Genomic DNA, 19174 nt, shown 5'->3' on the forward strand with positions numbered 1-19174 from the left:
GGGCCAATGACTTTAGGAAATGAAACAGCTGATCATTTGCCATGCCAATATTTATGTTGCCTGCAGAAGAACATACAGCACATACAAATGCTTGTTATTTGCATGTCAACAATCATATTATATGGAAATAAACCAGACAAATAGTCGACACATGTACCATTTGCACACCCTTGAATTAAAGAAACCAGCAGTGCTGGTTCATCTCTGGCAGCTTGTCTCTGCCAATTGTTCTTGTATATCTCAACCCCATACATTCAGGGCAAGGGAGCTACATAAAGCTGAAATGTGGCTACATTCCCTTCAGGTCATTGTTTTTAAGCTATTTAGCACTCTGTCAGTGGAAGAAGGCAAAGTGCCTACTCCTTGCAAACCATAAGTTATCTCCTGCTGGCCCAACTACAGGGCCAGTATTGAGAAGAGATGATGGAAACATCGACACCAGATTCAATTATTCCCTTAAATTATTTTCCATGTATCTCTAGAGTTATTAGTGGGCACGGTTTTATTTCTTTTGTAAGATATAGGTAAAGGCCATGAGGGGATCCACAGAGACTGCCAGGGGATTAGTGCTACCAAACATTCAGTCTTTAGGTGATTGGAGTAGCCAGGCATAACATATGGAAGAAGCAAGAGTTGAGGAATGAATTCTCCATTTTTAAATGTCCATACTATTGGTACTGTGATAACACTTATTATCTCTCCTGTGTAATCAGAATCTATTATTCCCACATGCACATTGTTTCTTTAATAGTTAGACTGCTACTTCCTAAGAGTAGGCCTACAGTGCTTGGTGTTATTGGTCCCTTTATTCTAGATTTCCATTTGTAGAGACATTGAGCTAGTGTTATTGTAATGGTGTCAGGGCTGGGAATAACCAAAGCAGCACTTCTTGTGGTGGCAAGTTGTAGAAAACTTATTGGCTGTAGACCTGCAAGAGTTGGGGCCCCTGATTTTGTGGGGCCTAAAGTTGGTCTTCTTCCCAGTTTCCTAATACCTGTTGGTTGTTGGATCAAGCTTTTGCCCAATGATCTCCTCTGCCACATTGTGGGCAAGGGCTGGGTTGTAGTCTCCAGATGGCAGGTCCAGGGATCGTCCTGCAGTCCCTGTGATAAGAATAATTTTTCACAATTATAGCACCTACCCAAGTTTGTGAAATCTGAGATTGTCCCCTTCTCCAGTTTCTCCAAACTCCAGAGTGACAATCTCTTGGCCAATGGTTTCCCCTGCCATATTTCAGACTAAGTCTAGGTAGTGGCCTTGAAAATACACAGTTGGGTGGAACTCTATATTCTCTGCCTGAATGACCTGGTCCTCTAGCCTGCCTCTTTATTGTGTAGACCTCAAGGGCATTTACATGTGCCTCATGTGAGATGGAACCTATGTTCTGGCATGCTTTCAGGTAGCCTATAACATCTCTTTTCCTAATTGGGCACAAAATTGTTTGGCAGTCTTCCTTGGCATTTTCTTTTTCTTTCTTTTTTTTCCCTTGGCATTTTCAAAGGCCTACTGCCTTAACAGATGACACTAGGTCTCTTTTCTTCTCACTTGTCTTTGCACTACATCTGTTAATTTTCCTGGTCATAAAGCTCTGTGACCCACCTGGAAAATTTTTGTGTAGCTTCCCTTGATTCTGCATCAATTCTCTCATGTGCCCAATGCTACCTCTTGGACATATGTTAGAACAGTACAAAGCAGGGTAGCTTAATTTTTGGCATTCTCATATTCTCTTACTATCAGCATGTTAAATGTCATTCAAACCCTGGCAATTCCTGTTAGATCAACCTAGGTGTGTAGTTTAGCTTTGGTCTCATCACTAGATCACATCCTCCATTTGAAGTTCTGAGAAGGGTTCAGGAATATTCTAGCCACTGTTTAAAAATCTTGGGAGTCCAAAGTGCACTTTTACTCCAGTCAGTTAAAAATTCCTTACAATATGGAGAAGTGGGTCTTTAGGAAGTACAGGAATTTTTAAAATGGCCAAGTGAATGTATTTCTATCCCTTGGTAAGATGGAAGCTCATGAGACCTAGATCTTCTGGGTTCTGACCTTATTCTATGCTGCAGGAAAGAATTTTCAGACTCTGAATATAAAGAGATGTTAACTGGTTCATCATCTGAGGTTCTGGAGTTAGAGCCATTTCTGGGAAATGCAAGTCTCTCTAGGTAGTCATCAGTAGTATTTGGAATATTATTAGCCCTAGACTGGGTTTGAGATAGAGCTCAAGTTTCTACTCCCCTTTGATTGCATTTATTCAATAGAATTATCCTGTATTGGGGGAGTAGAAGTTGATCTAGGTCCTGTAGGAGGAACTCCCTTTTTTAGAGGCATAGGCACAGGATGGGCTAAGAGGGTAACATTTGCAGTTAAATTTACTCTTCTATCCCCTTCTTGACGGGTATGAGAGGGTGTAATATTTTAAAGTTATTTTCTGAGTATTGTTTTTTTATCATTATTTGGAGAGATATATTCTAGCATGTCATCACTCCTAATAACATGAATAGTAGTAGATCGTTGAAAGACATGGGATAGGGTTAAAAAAAAACTTTTACTAAATTTCCAAGAGACCATCATAGATTTAATCCACCATGGAATTAGGGCCTTGATCTATGAAGGGATCATGGCTTTGAGCCATAGGATTACATTTTTTTTTTTTGGTTTTTGGGCCACACCCAGCGGTGCTCAGGGGTTCCTCCTGGCTGTCTGCTCAGAAATAGCTCCTGGCAGGCACGGGGGACCATATGGGACACCGGGATTTGAACCAACCACCTTTGGTCCTGGATCGGCTGCTTGCAAGGCAAACACCGCTGTGCTATCTCTCCGGGCCCAGGATTACATTTTTAATTCCCCAGAGCAGCAAAAGGCATCAGGAGCTGGGAGTCCGGCAAAATGTTTCTTCAGAAATCCAGCAGTTACCATCCAACAGGAGCAATCTGGCAGAGGGCAGTGGCAGCCCGTAGCACTTCAGTCTCAGCTTTATATGCCATTTTCAAGGGGCAGGCAGCTGATAACTGACTTCTTTATCTTTAAAGGGGCAGTAGCCCACTTATGGCTGACCAGGGACCATAAGATTCTCTGTTTCTTTACATGCGTTATGGTGTATGGGTCACATACACATGCGTGTATGTTAGGGTGTGTAGATCACATGTGTATGCATGTGCTAGTGAGTGCTAGGGTGTTTGGGGTCATGTATGTATTTGTATATGAGTGTTCATATTATAAGGTGTGTGATTCATATTATAAGGTATGTGAGTGTGCATTGCACACCAGACGGGAGACCCATGCAGCCTATGTGTGGAAACATTAATGTGGCTGTTCAGAAAAGGTTTGGCACACGCAGGATTCTTGGCAGTGGTGAGAGGCTGAAAGCCCCTCTCAAGGGTGATGTGGCCCAATGGGGACAGGTGAGCCTAAGGGTGGGTTTCGGTGTGTTTCTTGGCCCCCCTCAGGCAAAAGTGCTAGTGGCTGGTGGTGTGGATGAACTCTGCCCCTAGGGAGCATAGCAGAAACCAGCATGCAGCCCCTTGTGCTCTGTTTAGGGTCCTTTCAGACTGTCAAGGCCAGCCCTGGGGAAGGAAGGGAAAGAGAGAGATAGAGAGCGAGGGAAAGAGAGAGATAAAGAGAGGGTGGGAGAGGGTGGCACTGGCCCATGTCTGTCTCTCACTGGTGGGAGTGGGCTCAGGTCAGGGCACCCCTTCATCACACCGAAGAGGAGTCTCTGCCCTAATCTGCTGACATCCCATCTCCAGCTCCTCCTCTAAGATCCTGGAGGCTCCTTCTCAGGGGCCAGAGGTTGTTCCTGATGTCCAGCCAACGTGTCCTATGGTGGCCTCAGATGAAGCTGAGTTTCCCCACAGACATGTCTGGGTTTCCTAGGGCAGTGGTGGGCAACTTTTTTTCAACTGAGCCAAATCTCGCTAAAACCACGATTAAAATTTATTTTGAGAGCCACATTTTTAAAATAGAAAATACATAGGATGGTACACTGTTTTTAATTTCAATAATTTTTTTTTTTTTGGTTTTTGGGCCACACCCGTTTGACGCTCAGGGGTTACTCCTGGCTATGCGCTCAGAAATCGCCCCTGGCTTGGGGGGACCATATGGGACACCGGGGGATCGAACTGACGAACCGAGGTCCGTCCTACGCTAGCACTTGCAAGGCAGACACCTTACCTCTAGCGCCACCTTCCCGGCCCCATAATTTCAATAAATTTTTATTGAGAATATTCTGCATGCAAGTATCCACATAGGTCGAGAGGATACAAATAACACAACTAATAAAACAAAAACTTTAGAACAATATTATTTATCGATAACGTTAAATTCAGTAAAATTTGCCTTACAATGTAGAGAAAATTACATCCTGACAATGACTGACAAAGTCACAAACAGTAATGTGAACATTGGTCTTGCATTTTCTTGGATAGTTTGAGTAAGTCAGGTTTGTATGTTCTTGTTTTTAATTTTAGGAACGATTCCAGGTTCTCATCGATGAGACCATTTCTCAATTTACTCTTGATAAGATTCCTGCTTGAAAATGATTGTTCGCATAAATATGTAGCCTCGAACAAGGAAAGAACAGCAAACAGTAGCTTTTTTAGTTGATTATATGAGTCAGGAATACTATTCCAGGTGTTAAAAATCAACATATATTCCTTCTCCAGGTCTTTCAAAGCAGACCACTTGGGCTGTGAACTAAGTTCACATTTGTGTTTCTCCAATCTTTCTAAATTAGCACAAAGACATTCAAATTTCGAGCTCCACAGTTCTTTGTTTTTAAAACCCAGCAATTGCATCTCAAAGCTGCCAATGTCGATTTTAAAGGGAGAAAAATTTAATTCTGTTACATCCCCTACCTATATTCAAGACAGGCACTCTACTTCAGTAATTTGTTTTTAAGTTCAGTAAGTTGTATTTTTTTCCTTAAAGGATAAGAGTAATATATATATATATATATATATATATATATATATATATATATATATATATATAATAAAGGTGTGATAGTGGCAATCGCCAATGTTTGCATAGGTCCAGAAAAATGGAGAAAATGGAAAAAAAGTCCTTGACCTGATTACAAAAAGGCCTCACCCCAGAAATTTATTGGCATAAGACAGACTCTGGGTTCCAGGCATACCAGTCTATCCAACTCCAGTCATTCTCAAGGTCCCGGTGAACCAGAGGTGTTTTTAACAAAGACCAAGGTCGCTTTGCTGTTTCTGAAATCCTGAAACCTCTTGAGAAAAGCTTCCCACATATTTAAAAGTGCTGTTTTAAAATAGGTAATGTCAATATCAGAATTATTTTCTTGATGATTTTTCAACAGGCTTTGAGAGTGAATCAAAGTTTCTCTGTCAAAATCTTGAGCAAAAACAGATAATTTGTTTTCAAACGAAACAACTTCTAACATCGAAAAAAATGGGTTTCCTTTCCCCTGTAGTTTATGATTAAGTTGATTTAGATGTGAAGTAACATCCACCATGAAATACAGTTTTTGAATCCACTGATTGTTAATTCTGGATAGTGAACATCCTTCTGAAGGAAAGATGCATTGATTTCTGATAATAAGGAAGCAAAACATTTCAAAATGTTTCCTCTTGATAACCAAAATGTGCTGAAAATGTGAAACCCTACAATATGGAGATGAAACAGGTAAAAGAGAAAACCCTTTTAACAATCTTTAAAAGCAAGAACAGTTTCCAGAGAAAAGTAGTGATTTCACTGAAAGGAAAAAAAAATTATTGACACTTTGTGTGCTGCAAGAAACCAAACTAAAATACACACAAAAACAAAAATGGCACTTTGTTAAAGGCATATGATATCATACCATAAAGGAATTATGATAGAGTGCCTGAAACATTTTAAAAATAATTTCTTATTTAAGCATATTTGTTACAAAATTATTCATACTTGCGTTTCAATCATAAAATGTACACCACCTTTCACCAGTGCACTTTCCCCACCACCAATGTCCCTTGTTTCCCTTCACCCTCTTCTGCCTATGTCAGGGGCAGGCATTTTGATTTTTTCTCTCTATCTCTCTTTTCCTTTATGACACTGAGGTTTGCAAAATTTCCTTTATGACACCATGGATTGCAATATTGTTAATTAAAGGTTACCTGCATGTCACTTATCCATTTTCAGCATCCAGTTCTTGTCCAGAGTGAAAAGTTCCAACTATCAATGTCATAATGTACCTTTCTCTATTCTAACTGAACTCACCACTTTCTATGGCAAGCTTCCTATCATGGACTAGTCCTCCTGTCCCTCATCCCTATTTTCTCTAGATATTATTATCATATTGTCATTTATTATTCTTTTTTTGTATGTTTTTTTGGGTCACACCCGGCAGTGCTCAGGGGTTATTCTTGGCTCCAGGCTCAGAAATTGCTCCTGGCAGGCACGGGGGACCATATGGGATGGCGGGATTCGAACCGATGACCTCCTGCATGAAAGGCAAACGCCTTATCTCTATGCTATCTCTCCGGCCCCATCATTTATTATTCTTATATGACACAAATGATTATTCTGTGTCTACACCACTCCTTCTGACTCATTTCACTCAGAATAATAATCTGATATGTTGATGTATGTTCAGATGATGCACTGTGCATGGCTCAGTGGTTTTTTTGTAGTCACAAGAAATAGAAGTTGCACACCTGTACATTGTATCCACTCATTGTATGATAGACTAGAGTCAAAAAAACTTCCTGCAGAACTAAATTCTGAGACAGATGACACAGTAAAGATAATTTGTGAAATTCACAATTATGATCAAATAGAACTATTCACCACCCTGGGTGAGAGTATGGATGCTCACTACTAGCATCTTCTCCATGAAGAAGTGAAGTGGCTGTTCAGGGAAGGGTGCTCTCTCGCCTTGTTGGCAAGAGGGAAGAAGTAGTGCAGTTCCTGTGAGAGCAGAACTCTGACTTTGTACAGCCCCAGTTGGACAAGGAATGGGTAGCTAAGTTTGTGTATTTAGCAGACATTGTTCATTATCTCTATGAACTTAATATTTCTCTGCAGGGGAGTTTCACAAGTAGTTTTTACAGTGAGACATAAGATGAATGTGTTCAAAAAAGAATCTGATTCTGGGATAGCTGTGTCTGAGAAGGAGATATTGAAATGTTTCCACTCTTGCAAAAAATTTCTGATTGGCACTTATATTATGCAGAAAGTCATAATCAATATAAAAAACAGCATTTAAGGACATTAGCTCACAATTTTAATCATGAGTACTCTGAACATGAGAATCCATGGAAAAGAAAACTCTGGGTTGAGAATCCCTTCATAGAAGATGCCCACTCTTTTGCAAAATAAAATATGTGTTTTAAGATCACTCCAGGCACTGTATTTCTAAACCCCGCCCAACCTGGTCTGAAGAAGCAGGGTAGCAGGAAATAAATAATAAACCAAGCTAGCCAGGAAAGAATTATCATGGAGTCCATGACCTTTAACCTTGTACTCTCTGCCTCGAACCCCAAAAGCTAGAACACCTCTTTATTAAAACCAATTCCCAATTACCAGCAGGCTTCAGGTCGAGAGAGAGAGAGAGAGAGAGAGAGAGAGAGAGAGAGAGAGAGAGAGAGAGAGAGAGAGAGAGAAGTACACATTCAGTGGGCTTTTACATATCAAAGGAAGAGGTTTAAGAAAGGATGACATTGGGGGAACACCTTTGTTTAGGGTTGATACTGGATATCATCTTACACTCTTGGAGTTGGCCGCCGGAGCTGCACACAGGGCACGCACTGACAGGCTAGGAGCAGAGTCCTGACTCCTGGAGTGGCTGCCCGGCACACAGAAGAGCCACAATAAAAGTGTAAAGAGCCACATGTGGCTCGCAAGCCTCGGCTTGCCGACCACTGCTCCAGCACAATGTTCTGCAGGTCCAGTTGGGGATAATATGTTTCATTGGCAAGCCACAATTATGGGACCTAATGACAGCCCATATCAAGGCGGTGTGTTCTTTTTGATAATTCATTTTCCTACAGACTACCCCTTCAAACCACCTAAGGTTGCATTTACAACAAGAATTTATCATCCAAATATTAACAGTAATGGCAGCATTTGTCTCCATATTCTAAGGTCACAGTGGTCTCCTGATTTAACTATTTCTAAAGTTCTTTTATCCATTTGTTTACTGCTATGTAATTTAAACCCAGATGAGCCCTAGTGCCAGAGATTGCACGGATCTATGAAACAGACAGAGATAAGTACAACAGAATATCTCGGGATTGGACTCAGAAGTAAGCCATGGGATGCTATCTTAGAGTCAGAATAACATGCAATATAGCTGGAATAAACTTTAAATTACTAAGAAAAAAAAAGAAGAAGAGGGAGGAAAGTCCTCATATTTGATATCTGGAAGAAATCAAAGTTGAAAAACATTTGAAAAATATAAAACCAAGAGTGCCTTGGGAGTTTACGAAAAAAAAAATGCTTTGGATAATGGAAGCCACACCTAAAAAGAGAGACCCTCATCTGAGACATATGGAAGCAGCCCTCAGCCAGAAGGCCTCGAGGCCTGGCATTGAAGGTAAGGAGCCCTGAGCTGCAAAGCTCTGAACACTGCAACATGGAAGTTACAAGGAACACCGAGTACAGGAAGGACTTCCTATTTGTGACATGGAAGGCAGCCCTGAGGAAGAAAGCCCTGACCATGGTCATGCGGTAGGAAGACTTGAGGGGAATGTCCCCAACTTAGTAGCGTGGATGGAAGCCATGAGTGGGAGGGCCCTCATCTTTAGGACACAGAAGGCATCCCTGATTTGAAAAGACCTGACAGGTCCTCATTTTTGGGACATTAATGGGAGCCATGAGAGGGCAAGGAGAGGCACTCACCTTCGTGAAATGAAAGCAAGCCCTGGGGAAGAAGACCTTCATGATAGTAACATGGAGGCAGCTCTGGGAGGAAGGCCCACATTTTTATGGTAGGGTAGGGAGCACTAAGAAGATCTTTAAATTGTGACTGGGAGGGAGCCCTGAGAAGGAAGTCCCACATCTTTGAAGTAGGGCAGCAGTGAGCCCTCAGGAGCAAAAACCCTGATCTTGGTGACAAGGAAGAGAGGTATAATTCCTGTCATTTATGTGACAGGGATTCAACCCTGGTTAGGGAGACCCTCATTTTTGGGAACCAGAAGGCAGTACTGCAGTGCTAAGCCTGGGGTTCTAAGGCCCTCTTCTTTCTTTGTGACATGAAAGGCAGGCAGCACTGAGGAGGAACTTCATGTTTGCAACATGGAAGACAGCGTCCAAGAGGAAGGCCTTCCTCTTAGAACCATGGAAACGACCCTCGAGTATGAAGACCCTGATCACCATACCCTGGTAGGAAGCCCTGATGGCAAGTCTTTCAACTTTGTGACGTGGAATGCTGCACTGGGGTAAAATGGCCCTTCATGTGTGACCTAAAAGAAAGCCCTGAGGGTGACACTGACAGTAGCACTGAGAAGCAATATCCTTAAGTGTGAGATATGGGAGGTAGGCATGGGGAGGAGGGCCCTCCTTATTGTGACTTGGAAAGCAGCTGTGTAGGGTCCCCTTGGGGAAGGGCCACTCATTTGTAACCTTGATTGGCAGCCCTGAATGGGGAGGGGGGAAGACCTCCTGGCTCTCTGTAACTTGGAAGGGAGCATTGTTGGGGAAAGGCCAGCAATATGTGACATGAAAGGGGAACACTTGGGACTGGGGCAGCAGGACCTCATCTTTGTGAGAAAGATGCAAGCCCTGAGGAGGACGGCCATCATTGTTGTGACATGCAAGGGAGGCCTAAAGGGTTGGGGAGGCTTTTATACTAGGAAAGGGAGCATGTTGGAGCAATGCCTTAATTATGTACCATCCAAGGTGGCCCTTGTGTGCTGGGGAGCACATCATCTTTGGGACATGGAAGCTGCAGCCCTGGCGAGGAAGGCCCTCCCTCGTTTTTGGGACATGGATGTCAGTCCTGAAGAGGAAGGAAGGACCTCAATTTTATGACATTCATGCTGCCTTGAGGAGGACTTCCCACAGCTTTGTGGCTAGAAAGGCAGTCGTGAAGTGGAAGCAGTCATCTTTGGAAGAGGATGGGTGTGGGGGTGACCCTGGTTTTTGACATGCAAAGGGAAAAGCCTTCAATATGTGACTTGGGTAGGAATCTTGTGTGGGAGGACCTCAACTTTGTGACAGGGGAGGCATACTTGAAGGGTGTGGGGGAGGAAGGTCGTCATTTTGAAACATGCCAGGGAGCAAGGTCAGGTAAGGCCTTCAATTATGTGACATGGAAGGGAATCGATGTGGCCTGGGGCTGTCCTCTGCTTTGGAATATGGAGGGCAGCCGCGCAAATGAAGAACTTCATTTCCTGAAATGGAAGCCAGTCTTGCGGTGAAAGACCCTGATCCTTGTGAGTTGGAAGGCAACCTAGAGGAGGAAGACTCATCTTTTGGATGAGGAAGGCAGCCTTGAGGAAGAAGGCCCTCTTCTTTTTGACATGGAAGTCCAGCATGAGGCACCAGGCCCGTGTCGTCTTTGGGACATGGGAGGCAGCCCCAAGGAGAAAGGCCTTTGTGTGATTCAAGAGGAAGGCAGCCCCGAAGAGGAAGCCCACATCTGTTGGACAGCAGGGCATCCTTGAAGAGGAAAGGTGGCAGAGACGGGGCCCTCATCTTTGTGAAATGGAAGGAAGCAATGTTGGGGACAGGAATGCCTATTGGTTGGGAGGAACTTATCTTTGTGCCATGGGAGGCATACTTGAATGGGGTGGGGGGGAAGGTCCTCATCTTTGGGACATGGAAGGGAACAGTGCTGGGAAGATACCTGTCATTTATGACCTGGAAGGTTTCCCTTGTTGGTTGGGGAAAACATGCTTTGGGATTTGGGTACCCTCATCTGAGACATGTGGAAGCAGCCCTCATCCAAAAGGCCTAGGTGGCGTGACATTGAAGTTAAGGAGCATTGAGCTGCAAAGCTCTCAGTGCTGCCACACCAATCTTCCAAGGAAACCTGCGTGCAGGATGGACCTCGTCTTTTTGACAAGGAAGGCAGCCCTGTGGTAGAAGGCCCTGACCACGGTCCCTGAGGTAGGAAAGCTGTGTGGGTAATGTCCTCCATTTAGTAGCATGGAGGGAAGCCATAAATGGGATAGCCCTCATCTTTATGACACGGAAGTCCTCCCTGATTTGAAAGGACCTGACAGGTCCTCATTTTTGGGACATAGATGGGAGCCTTGAGAGGATGAGGACAGGCACTCATTTGTGAAATGAGAGCTAGCCCTGGGGTAAGAAAACCTTCATGATAGTAGCTGAGCCCATCTTTACGGTATGGAAGGGAGTCCCACATATTTGTGACTGGGCTGCAGTGAGCCCTCAGGAGCAAAAACCCTGATCTTGGTGACAAGGAAGGGAGGCATAAAGCCTGTCATTTATGTGACAGGGCTGTCAACCCTGCTTAGGGAGACCCTAATCTTTGGGAACCTGAAGGCAGTACTGCAGTGCTGAGCCTGGGGTTGTAAGGCCCTCTTCTTTCTTTGTGACATGAAAGTAAGGCAGCCCTAAGAGAAAGGTCTTCATGTTTGTGACATGGAAGACAGCATCGAGGAGGAAGGCCTTCCTCTTAGAACCATGGAAAGGAGCCTCGAGTATGAAGGCCCTGATCACCATACCCTGGTAGGAAGCCCCGATGGCATGTCTCTCATCTTTGTGATGTGAAATTGTGTACTGGGGAGTAATGGACCTCCATATGTGACTTGAAAGGAAACCCTGAGGGCCACGGACCTGAGAGTTGTGACACTGATGGCAACACTGAGGAGCAAAGCCCTCATGTGTGAGACATGGGAAAGCATGTCTCCTGACATGGAAAGTAGCTGTGTAGGATCCTCTTGGGGGAAGGGCCTGTCATTTGTGACCTTGTTGGGCAGCCATGAATGTGGAGGGGGGAAGACCTCCTGGCTCTCTGTAACTTGGAAGGGAGCATTGTTGGGGAAAGGCCTGCAATATGTGACATGGAAGGGGAATACTTGCAGGTGGGGCAGAAGGACCCTGTAGGAGAGCCTTGAATGGGGGAGGGTGATCGCCTCCTGTCTCTTTATGACTTGAAATGGTTCATTGTTGGGGAAAGTTCTTTATATGTCCTGGAATGGAATATTTGTTTGGGCCTGCCTTTTTGTTACATGGATTGTAGCTTATAGTTGGTAAAGTATCATCTTTTTTATGTTGGAGGTATCTTGAAGAGAAATGCCTTCATCTTTTTGACACTAAATTATTCTTCTCTGAGGAATATGACTTTCAACATTTAGACATGTAAGACAACCCTAGGACATGTCCCTCATGTTTTTTTACAAAATGGCAGCACTGAGGAAGAAGTCCTCATCCTGAAAGGCACCCTTAAAGAATATTGGGGGTAAGGACCTTATTCTAACCAAAGCCTCAAATTTGGGAAAAGGTTTTCAAAGGTTTTCTTTGTGATGTGCACTGGAACATACAAGAAGAAGACTCATCTCTTTTGACATGGAAATCAACCCTTAGTTGCAAGGTCCTCATCTTTGTGACTTGGAAGGCATTCCTGAAAAGGAGCACCCATATCTTTATGATATAGAAGGCAGCCCTAAGCAGGATGGCCCTCATCTTTGTGACAGAGTCAAACCTGTGTGTAAGACCCTCAATCATTTTCACCTGGAATATAGATCTTAGTAGAAAGGTACTCTTTTTTTTTTTTCAATTGTACATGACTCCTGCTTGTGGTAATAAGTTTTCATCTTAGTTTTTTGTTTTTGTTTTTGTTTTTTTAGGTTTTCATCTTTGTAATATGGAATGCATCCCTGAGGAAAAAGGCTCTCGTTTTTTTTTTTTTAACATGGAATGCAGCCCTGACAAGGAAAAAATCTCATCTTTGGGACATGGGAAGAGAGCTATGATTTGTAAGGCACTCATCTTTGTGAAATGGAAGGCAGTGACTGCATCTGAGTTTTGGGAGAGGGCTTGTGGCTGCTGAGAGGAGACTTCTCCTGTGTCCTTGTGTGCTTGTGGCTGGTACAATGGGTCTTCTGCTGAAATACCGAGGAGATATACAAAGCTGATGGGCCAGAACATTAAACTACTGGGCAAATTTATGACTGACCCAATTTGAACCCAATTTTTCCTGTGCTCTCTCGCCTTTTCATTCTCACTTGGTTTGCTGTGATTTTGGAGTCTGTGCTGTGTGAAAAGCCGGCCTTCCTACTAGGCTGGCACCTTTTCTCCTGATCTGCTTCCAATGGGCAAAGGGTACCCTGTGTTCTGAGAGCCTAAGGTCAAGCAAGGTTAATTTACAGTCTCTGTGACCTTAACAAAGCACCTCCCGTGTATGAGTCTGCGCCATGCAGAACAAACCATGTAGAAACAAAACCATGCTGAGCACCCATTGGGGACAGATGATCACTATAGGACAATGGTCGGCAAGCCACGGCTCGTGAGCCACATGCAGCTCTTTACACTTTTTTTTTTTCCTACCACTCAGACTCTTTACACTTTTGTTTTGTTTTGTTTTGTTTTGTTTTTGGGCCACACCCGGCATTGCTCAGAGGTTACTCCTGGCTGTCTGCTCAGAAATAGCTCCTGGCAGGCACGGGGGACCATATGGGACATCGGGACTCGAACCAACCACCTTTGGTCCTGGATCAGCTGCTTGCAAGGCAAACACCGCTGTGCTATCTCTCCGGGCCCAGACTCTTTACACTTTTAATGTGGCTCTTCTGTGTGTGGGGCAGCCGCTCCAGGAGTCAGGACTCTGCTCCGAGCCTCTGTCAGTGCGCGCCCCCTGGCGGCCGGCTCCAAGAGTGTAAGATGATATCCAGTAGCAACCCTAAACAATGTTCCCCCAATGTCATCCTTTCTTAAACCTCTTCCTTTGATACGTAAAAGTCCACGGAATGTGTACTTTTGTGTGTGTCTCTCTCTTGACCTGAAGCCTCCGGGTATTGGGAATTGTTTTTAATAAAGAGGTGTTCTAGCTTTTTTGGCTTGTGGCAGAGAGGACAAGGTAAAAGGCCATGGACTCCATGATCATCCTTTCCTGGCTAGTTTGGTTTATTATTTCTTTCCTGCTACCCTGCTTCTTCAGACCAGGTAGGGTGGGGTTTAGAAATACAGTGCCTGGAGTGATCTTAAAACACATATTTTGTTTTTTTGTTTTGTTTTGTTTTGTTTTTGGGACCACACCCGTTTGATGCTCAGGGGTTCCTCCTGGCTAAGCACTCAGAAATAGCCCCTGGCTTGGGGGGACCATATGGGACGCCGGGGGATCGAACTGCGGTCCTTCCTTGCCTAATGCTTGCAAGGCAGACACCTTACCTCTAGCGCCACCTCACCGGCCCCAAAACACATATTTTATTTTGCACAAGAGTGGGCATCTTCCATGAAGGGATTTTCAACCCAGAGTTTTCTTTTCCGTGGATTCTCGTGTTCAGAGTACTCATGATTAAAGTTGTGAGCTAATGCCCTTAAATGCTGTTTTTCATATTGATTATGACTTTCTGCATAATATAAGTGCCAATCAGAAATTTTTTGCAAGAGTGGAAACATTTTAATATCTCCTTCTCAGACACAGCTATCCCAGAATCAGATTCTTTTTTGAACATATCCATCTTATGTCTCACTGTAAAAACTACTTGTGAAACTCCCGAGACATTTTTTTTTTTTTTTTTTTTTTTTGGTTTTTGGGCCACACCTGGTATCTGGTGATGCTCAGGGGTTACTCCTGGCTACGCGCTCCAGAAGTCGCTCCTGGCTTGGGGGACCACATGGGACGCCGGGGGATCGAACAGAGGTCCGTCCTAGGCTAGCACAGGCAAGGCAGACACCTTACCTCTAGCGCCACCGTGCCGGCCCCATCCCTGCTGAGAAATATTAAGTTCATAGAGAAAATGAACAATGTCTGTCAAATACATAAGCTTAGCTAGCCATTCCTTGTCCAACTGGGGCTGTACAAAGTCAGAGTTCTGCTCTCACAGGAACTGCACTACTTCTTCCCTCTTGCCAACAAGGCGAGAGAGCACCCTTCCCCTGAACAGCCACTTCACTTCTTCATGGAGAAGATGCTAGTAGTGGGCATCCATACTCTCACCCAGGGTGGTGAATAGCCTCGATTTGATCACAATTGTGAATTTCACAAATTATCTTTACTGTGTCATCTGTCTCAGAATTTAGTTCAGCAGGGAGTTTTTTTTTTTTTTTTTTTTTTTTTTTGGTTTTTGGGCCACACCCGGCATGCTCAGGGGTTACTCCTGGCTGTCTGCTCAGAAATAGCTCCTGGCAGGCACGGGGGACCATATGGGACACCGGGATTCGAACCAACCACCTTTGGTCCTGGATTGGCTGCTTGCAAGGCAAACACCGCTGTGCTATCTCTCCGGGCCCAGCAGAAAGTTTTTTTGACTCCAGTCTATCATACAATGAGTGGATACAATGTACGGGTGTGCAACTTCTATTTCTTGTGACTACACAAAAACACTGAGCCATGCACATCTGTACATATATCAACACATCAGATTATTTTTCTGAGTGAAATGAGTCAGAAGGAAAGGTGTAGACACAGAATAATCATTTGTGGCATATAAGAATAATAAATGGAAATATGGTAATAATATCTAGAGAAAATAGAGATGAGGGACAGGAGGACTAGTCCATGATACGAAGCTTGCCATAAAAAGTGGTGACTTCAGTTAGAATAGAGAAAGGTACATTATGACATTGATAGTTGGAACTTATCACTCTGGACAAGAACTGGATGCTGAAAATGGATAAGTGCATGATACCCTTTAATTAACAATATCGCAAACCACGGTGTCATAAAGAAAATTTTACAAACCTCGGTGTCATAAAGGAAAAGAGAGAAAAAAGCAAAATGCCTGCGCCTGACATAGGCAGAGGAGGATGAAGGGGGAAGGAAACAAGGAACATTGGTGATGGGAAAAGTGCACTGGTGAAAGGTGGTGTACATTCTATGATTGAAACGCAAGTATCAATAATTTTGTAACAAATATGCTTAAATAAAAATTATTTTTAAAATGTTTCAGGCACTCTATCATAATTTCTTTATGATATGATATCATATGCCTTTAACAAAGTGCCATTTTTGTTTTTGTGTGTATTTCAGTTTGGTTTCTTGCAGCACACAAAGTGTCAATAGATTTTTTTTTCCTTTCAGTGAAATCACTACTTTTCTCTGGAACACTGTCCTTGCTTTTAAAAGATTGTTAAAAGGTTTTTCTCTTTTACCTGTTTCATCTCCATATTGTAGGGTTTCACATTTTCAGCACATTTTGGTTATCAAGAGGAGACGTTTTGAAACGTTTTGCTTCTTTATTATCAGAAATCAAAGCATTTTTCCTCCAGAAGGGTGTTCGTTATCCAGAATTAACGAACGATCAGTAGATTCAAAAACTGTATTTTATGGTGGATGTTACTTCACATCTAAATCAGCTTAATCATAAACTACAGGGGAAAGGAAACACTTTTTTTTTCGGTGTTAGAAGAAGTTGTTTCGTTTGAAAACAAATTATCTGTTATTCACTTTCCAAGCCTGCTGAAACATCGTCAAGAAAATAATTCTGATATTGACATTACCTATTTTAAAACAGCACTTTTAAATATGAGGGAAGTTTTCTCAAGAGATTTCAGAATTTCAAAAACAGCAAAGCAACATTGGTCTTTGTTAAAAACACCTCTGGATGCCAATGTAACAGAATTAAATTTTTCTTCCTTTAAAATCGACATTGGCAACTTTGAAATGCAATTTCTGGGTTTAAAAAACAAAGAATTGTGGAGCTCAAAATTTGAATGTTTTTGTGCTAATTTAGAAAGATTGGAGAAACACAAATGTGAACTTAGTTCAAAGCCCAAGTGGTCTGCTTTGAAAGACCTGGAGAAGGAAGATATGTTGATTTTTAACACCTGGAATAGTATTTCTGACTCATATAATCAACTAAAAAAGCCAGTGGATTGCTGTTCTTTCCTTGTTTGGGTCTACATATTTATACAAACAGTCATTTTCAAGCATGAATCTTATCAAGTGTAAATTGAGAAATCATCTCATCGATGAGAACCTGGAATCCTGTCTAAAATTAAAAACAAGAACATACAAACCTGACTTACTCAAACTATCCAAGAAAATGCAAGGTCAATGTTCACATTAGTGTTTGTGACTTTGTCAGTCATTGTCAGGATGTAATTTTCTCTACATTGTAAGGCAAATTTTATGGAATTTAACGTTATCGATAAATAATATTGTTCTAAAGTTTTTGTTTTATTAGTTGTGTTATTTGTATCCTCTTGACCTATGTGGATACTTGTATGCAAAATATTCTCAATAAAAACTTATTGGAACTAAAAGCAGTGTACCATGTATTTTCGTTCTTAAAAATGTGGCTCTCAAAATAAATTTTAATCGTGGTTTTGGCGAGATTTGGCTCAGTTGAAAGAAAAGGTTGACCACCACTGTCCTAGGGAATCAATTTCTTCTTCTTCTTCTTCTTCTTCTTCTTCTTCTTCTTCTTCTTCTTCTTCTTCTTCTTCTTCTTCTTCTTCTTCTTCTTCTTCTTCTTCTCCTCCTCCTCCTCCCCCTCCTCCTCCTCCTCTTCTTTCTTCTTCTTCTTCTTCTTCTTCTTCTTCTTCTTCTTCTTCTTCTTCTTCTTCTTCTTCTTCTTCTTCTTCTTCTTCTTCTTCTTCTTCTTCTTCTTCTTCTCCTCCTCTTCCTCCTCCTTCTTCTTCTTCTTCTCCTCCTCCTCCTCCTTCTTTCTCCTCCTCCTCCTCCTCCTCCTCCTCCTTCTTCTTCTTCGTTTATTTGTTTGTTGTTGTTTTTTTGCGCCACACCTGATCTCACTCCGGGGTTATCCTGGCCATGTGCTCAGAAATTGCTCCTGGCTTGAGGGATTATATGGGACATTGGGGAATCGAACTGTGGTCTGTCCTAGGCTAGCGAGGGCAAGGCAGACGCCTTACCACTTATGCCACCACTCTGGCCCCAGGAATTAGCTTCTGTGGAGAAACTGGACATGGAGGTCTGGGGGTCAGTTGAGGGGAGAGGCCACCCAGGCTAAGAAGCACCAGGGTACCCTGTGGTGACCCCCACATCAGTTGCCTCTTTCTGATCTGGGCCCCACTTCCATCCTATTAACTTACTGGCCTTGGTGGCCATGTTCGGTGGTGCTCAGGCTGGCTCCTAGCTTTGCTAGGGAACACTACAGGAAGTTGAGATAGAACCCGGGTCAGCTGCGGCAGCTACCTTTTGCTCTGCCCCTGTCCCCCGATTCTATCTCAAAACATCTGCACACTGCTGCCAAGATATACCTGGGCTCTTCCTCTCTCCCTTCTTCCTGTGGGAGCATACTGTGTGCTGAGGGATGATTTAGGGGCAGAATCCATATGAGAGAAACCTATCACCCCCAGAATTGGGCCTATCGAGGCCTCAGGAATGAGGGGACAAGGGTCCAGGGTGACAGAACAGTGGGGAGGGGGCTCATCTTACAAGGGGCTGATCTGGTTCCTTTTGCCAGGGGCAGGAGAGAAGGGATGGGGGAGTTGGGAAGGGTGAGCATCCTGGACTCCAGTTTCTCCCAGAGTTGCTCAGTTTATTTCCATTCTTCAATCTGAAGGTGGACCTGGGGATCCCCAGGGCTGGGTTCACCCACCCCTGCTCTGGACATGCTGTTGGGTGTCCACTGGGGGCGTCAGTGCTCCCTTCTAACAGCAGCACTGCGAGGTCAGTGCCGGGTTTCTTTGAGCTTTCTCTGCTCCCTGAAAGAGACCTTGCAGTGCATTTGGGGGAGCAGCTGGGTGCTTTTGGTATACTGCTGGGGCATAGCTGGGTGCTGCTGAGGTTCCATCATGAAGCCTTCCCTTTCATCTTGGGGTGCTCAAGGCTCCCAAGCCCTGGAAGGTGGGAGAGACTCCCACACTCAGCCCTGTGTAATCCTTTGGGGCTCTGCTCAGCTCCCCTGGGGTCTTCTCTCCCCAGAGGCTTAGTCCAGAGGCATTCAGGCATCCAGGCTGTGTTGGTGTCCTGTTGCCATGGGCACTGTTCAGGCCTTTAAAGGCCCCCCCAGGGCAGCAGATCTGCAGGTCTGGCCCTAGCCCATGGGGTTATCAGCCCAGAGACTCTGATAAGGAATTGGGGAGCAGGGTCGTGGCTCCACAGGCCACAGGCTATTGTCAGCTTGGGAGGGCTGTG

At 43.7% G+C, this 19174-nt stretch overlaps 1 pseudogene; it reads left to right on the forward strand.

Annotated features, from left to right (window-relative positions):
• Positions 1 to 7873: 7873 nt before the first annotated feature.
• Positions 7874 to 9384, forward strand: LOC126028385 (ubiquitin-conjugating enzyme E2 D3-like; annotated as a pseudogene).
• Positions 9385 to 19174: the final 9790 nt, after the last annotated feature.

The sequence above is a fragment of the Suncus etruscus genome, chromosome 14, assembly GCF_024139225.1.
Source record: "Suncus etruscus isolate mSunEtr1 chromosome 14, mSunEtr1.pri.cur, whole genome shotgun sequence".
Taxonomy (NCBI): domain Eukaryota; kingdom Metazoa; phylum Chordata; class Mammalia; order Eulipotyphla; family Soricidae; genus Suncus; species Suncus etruscus.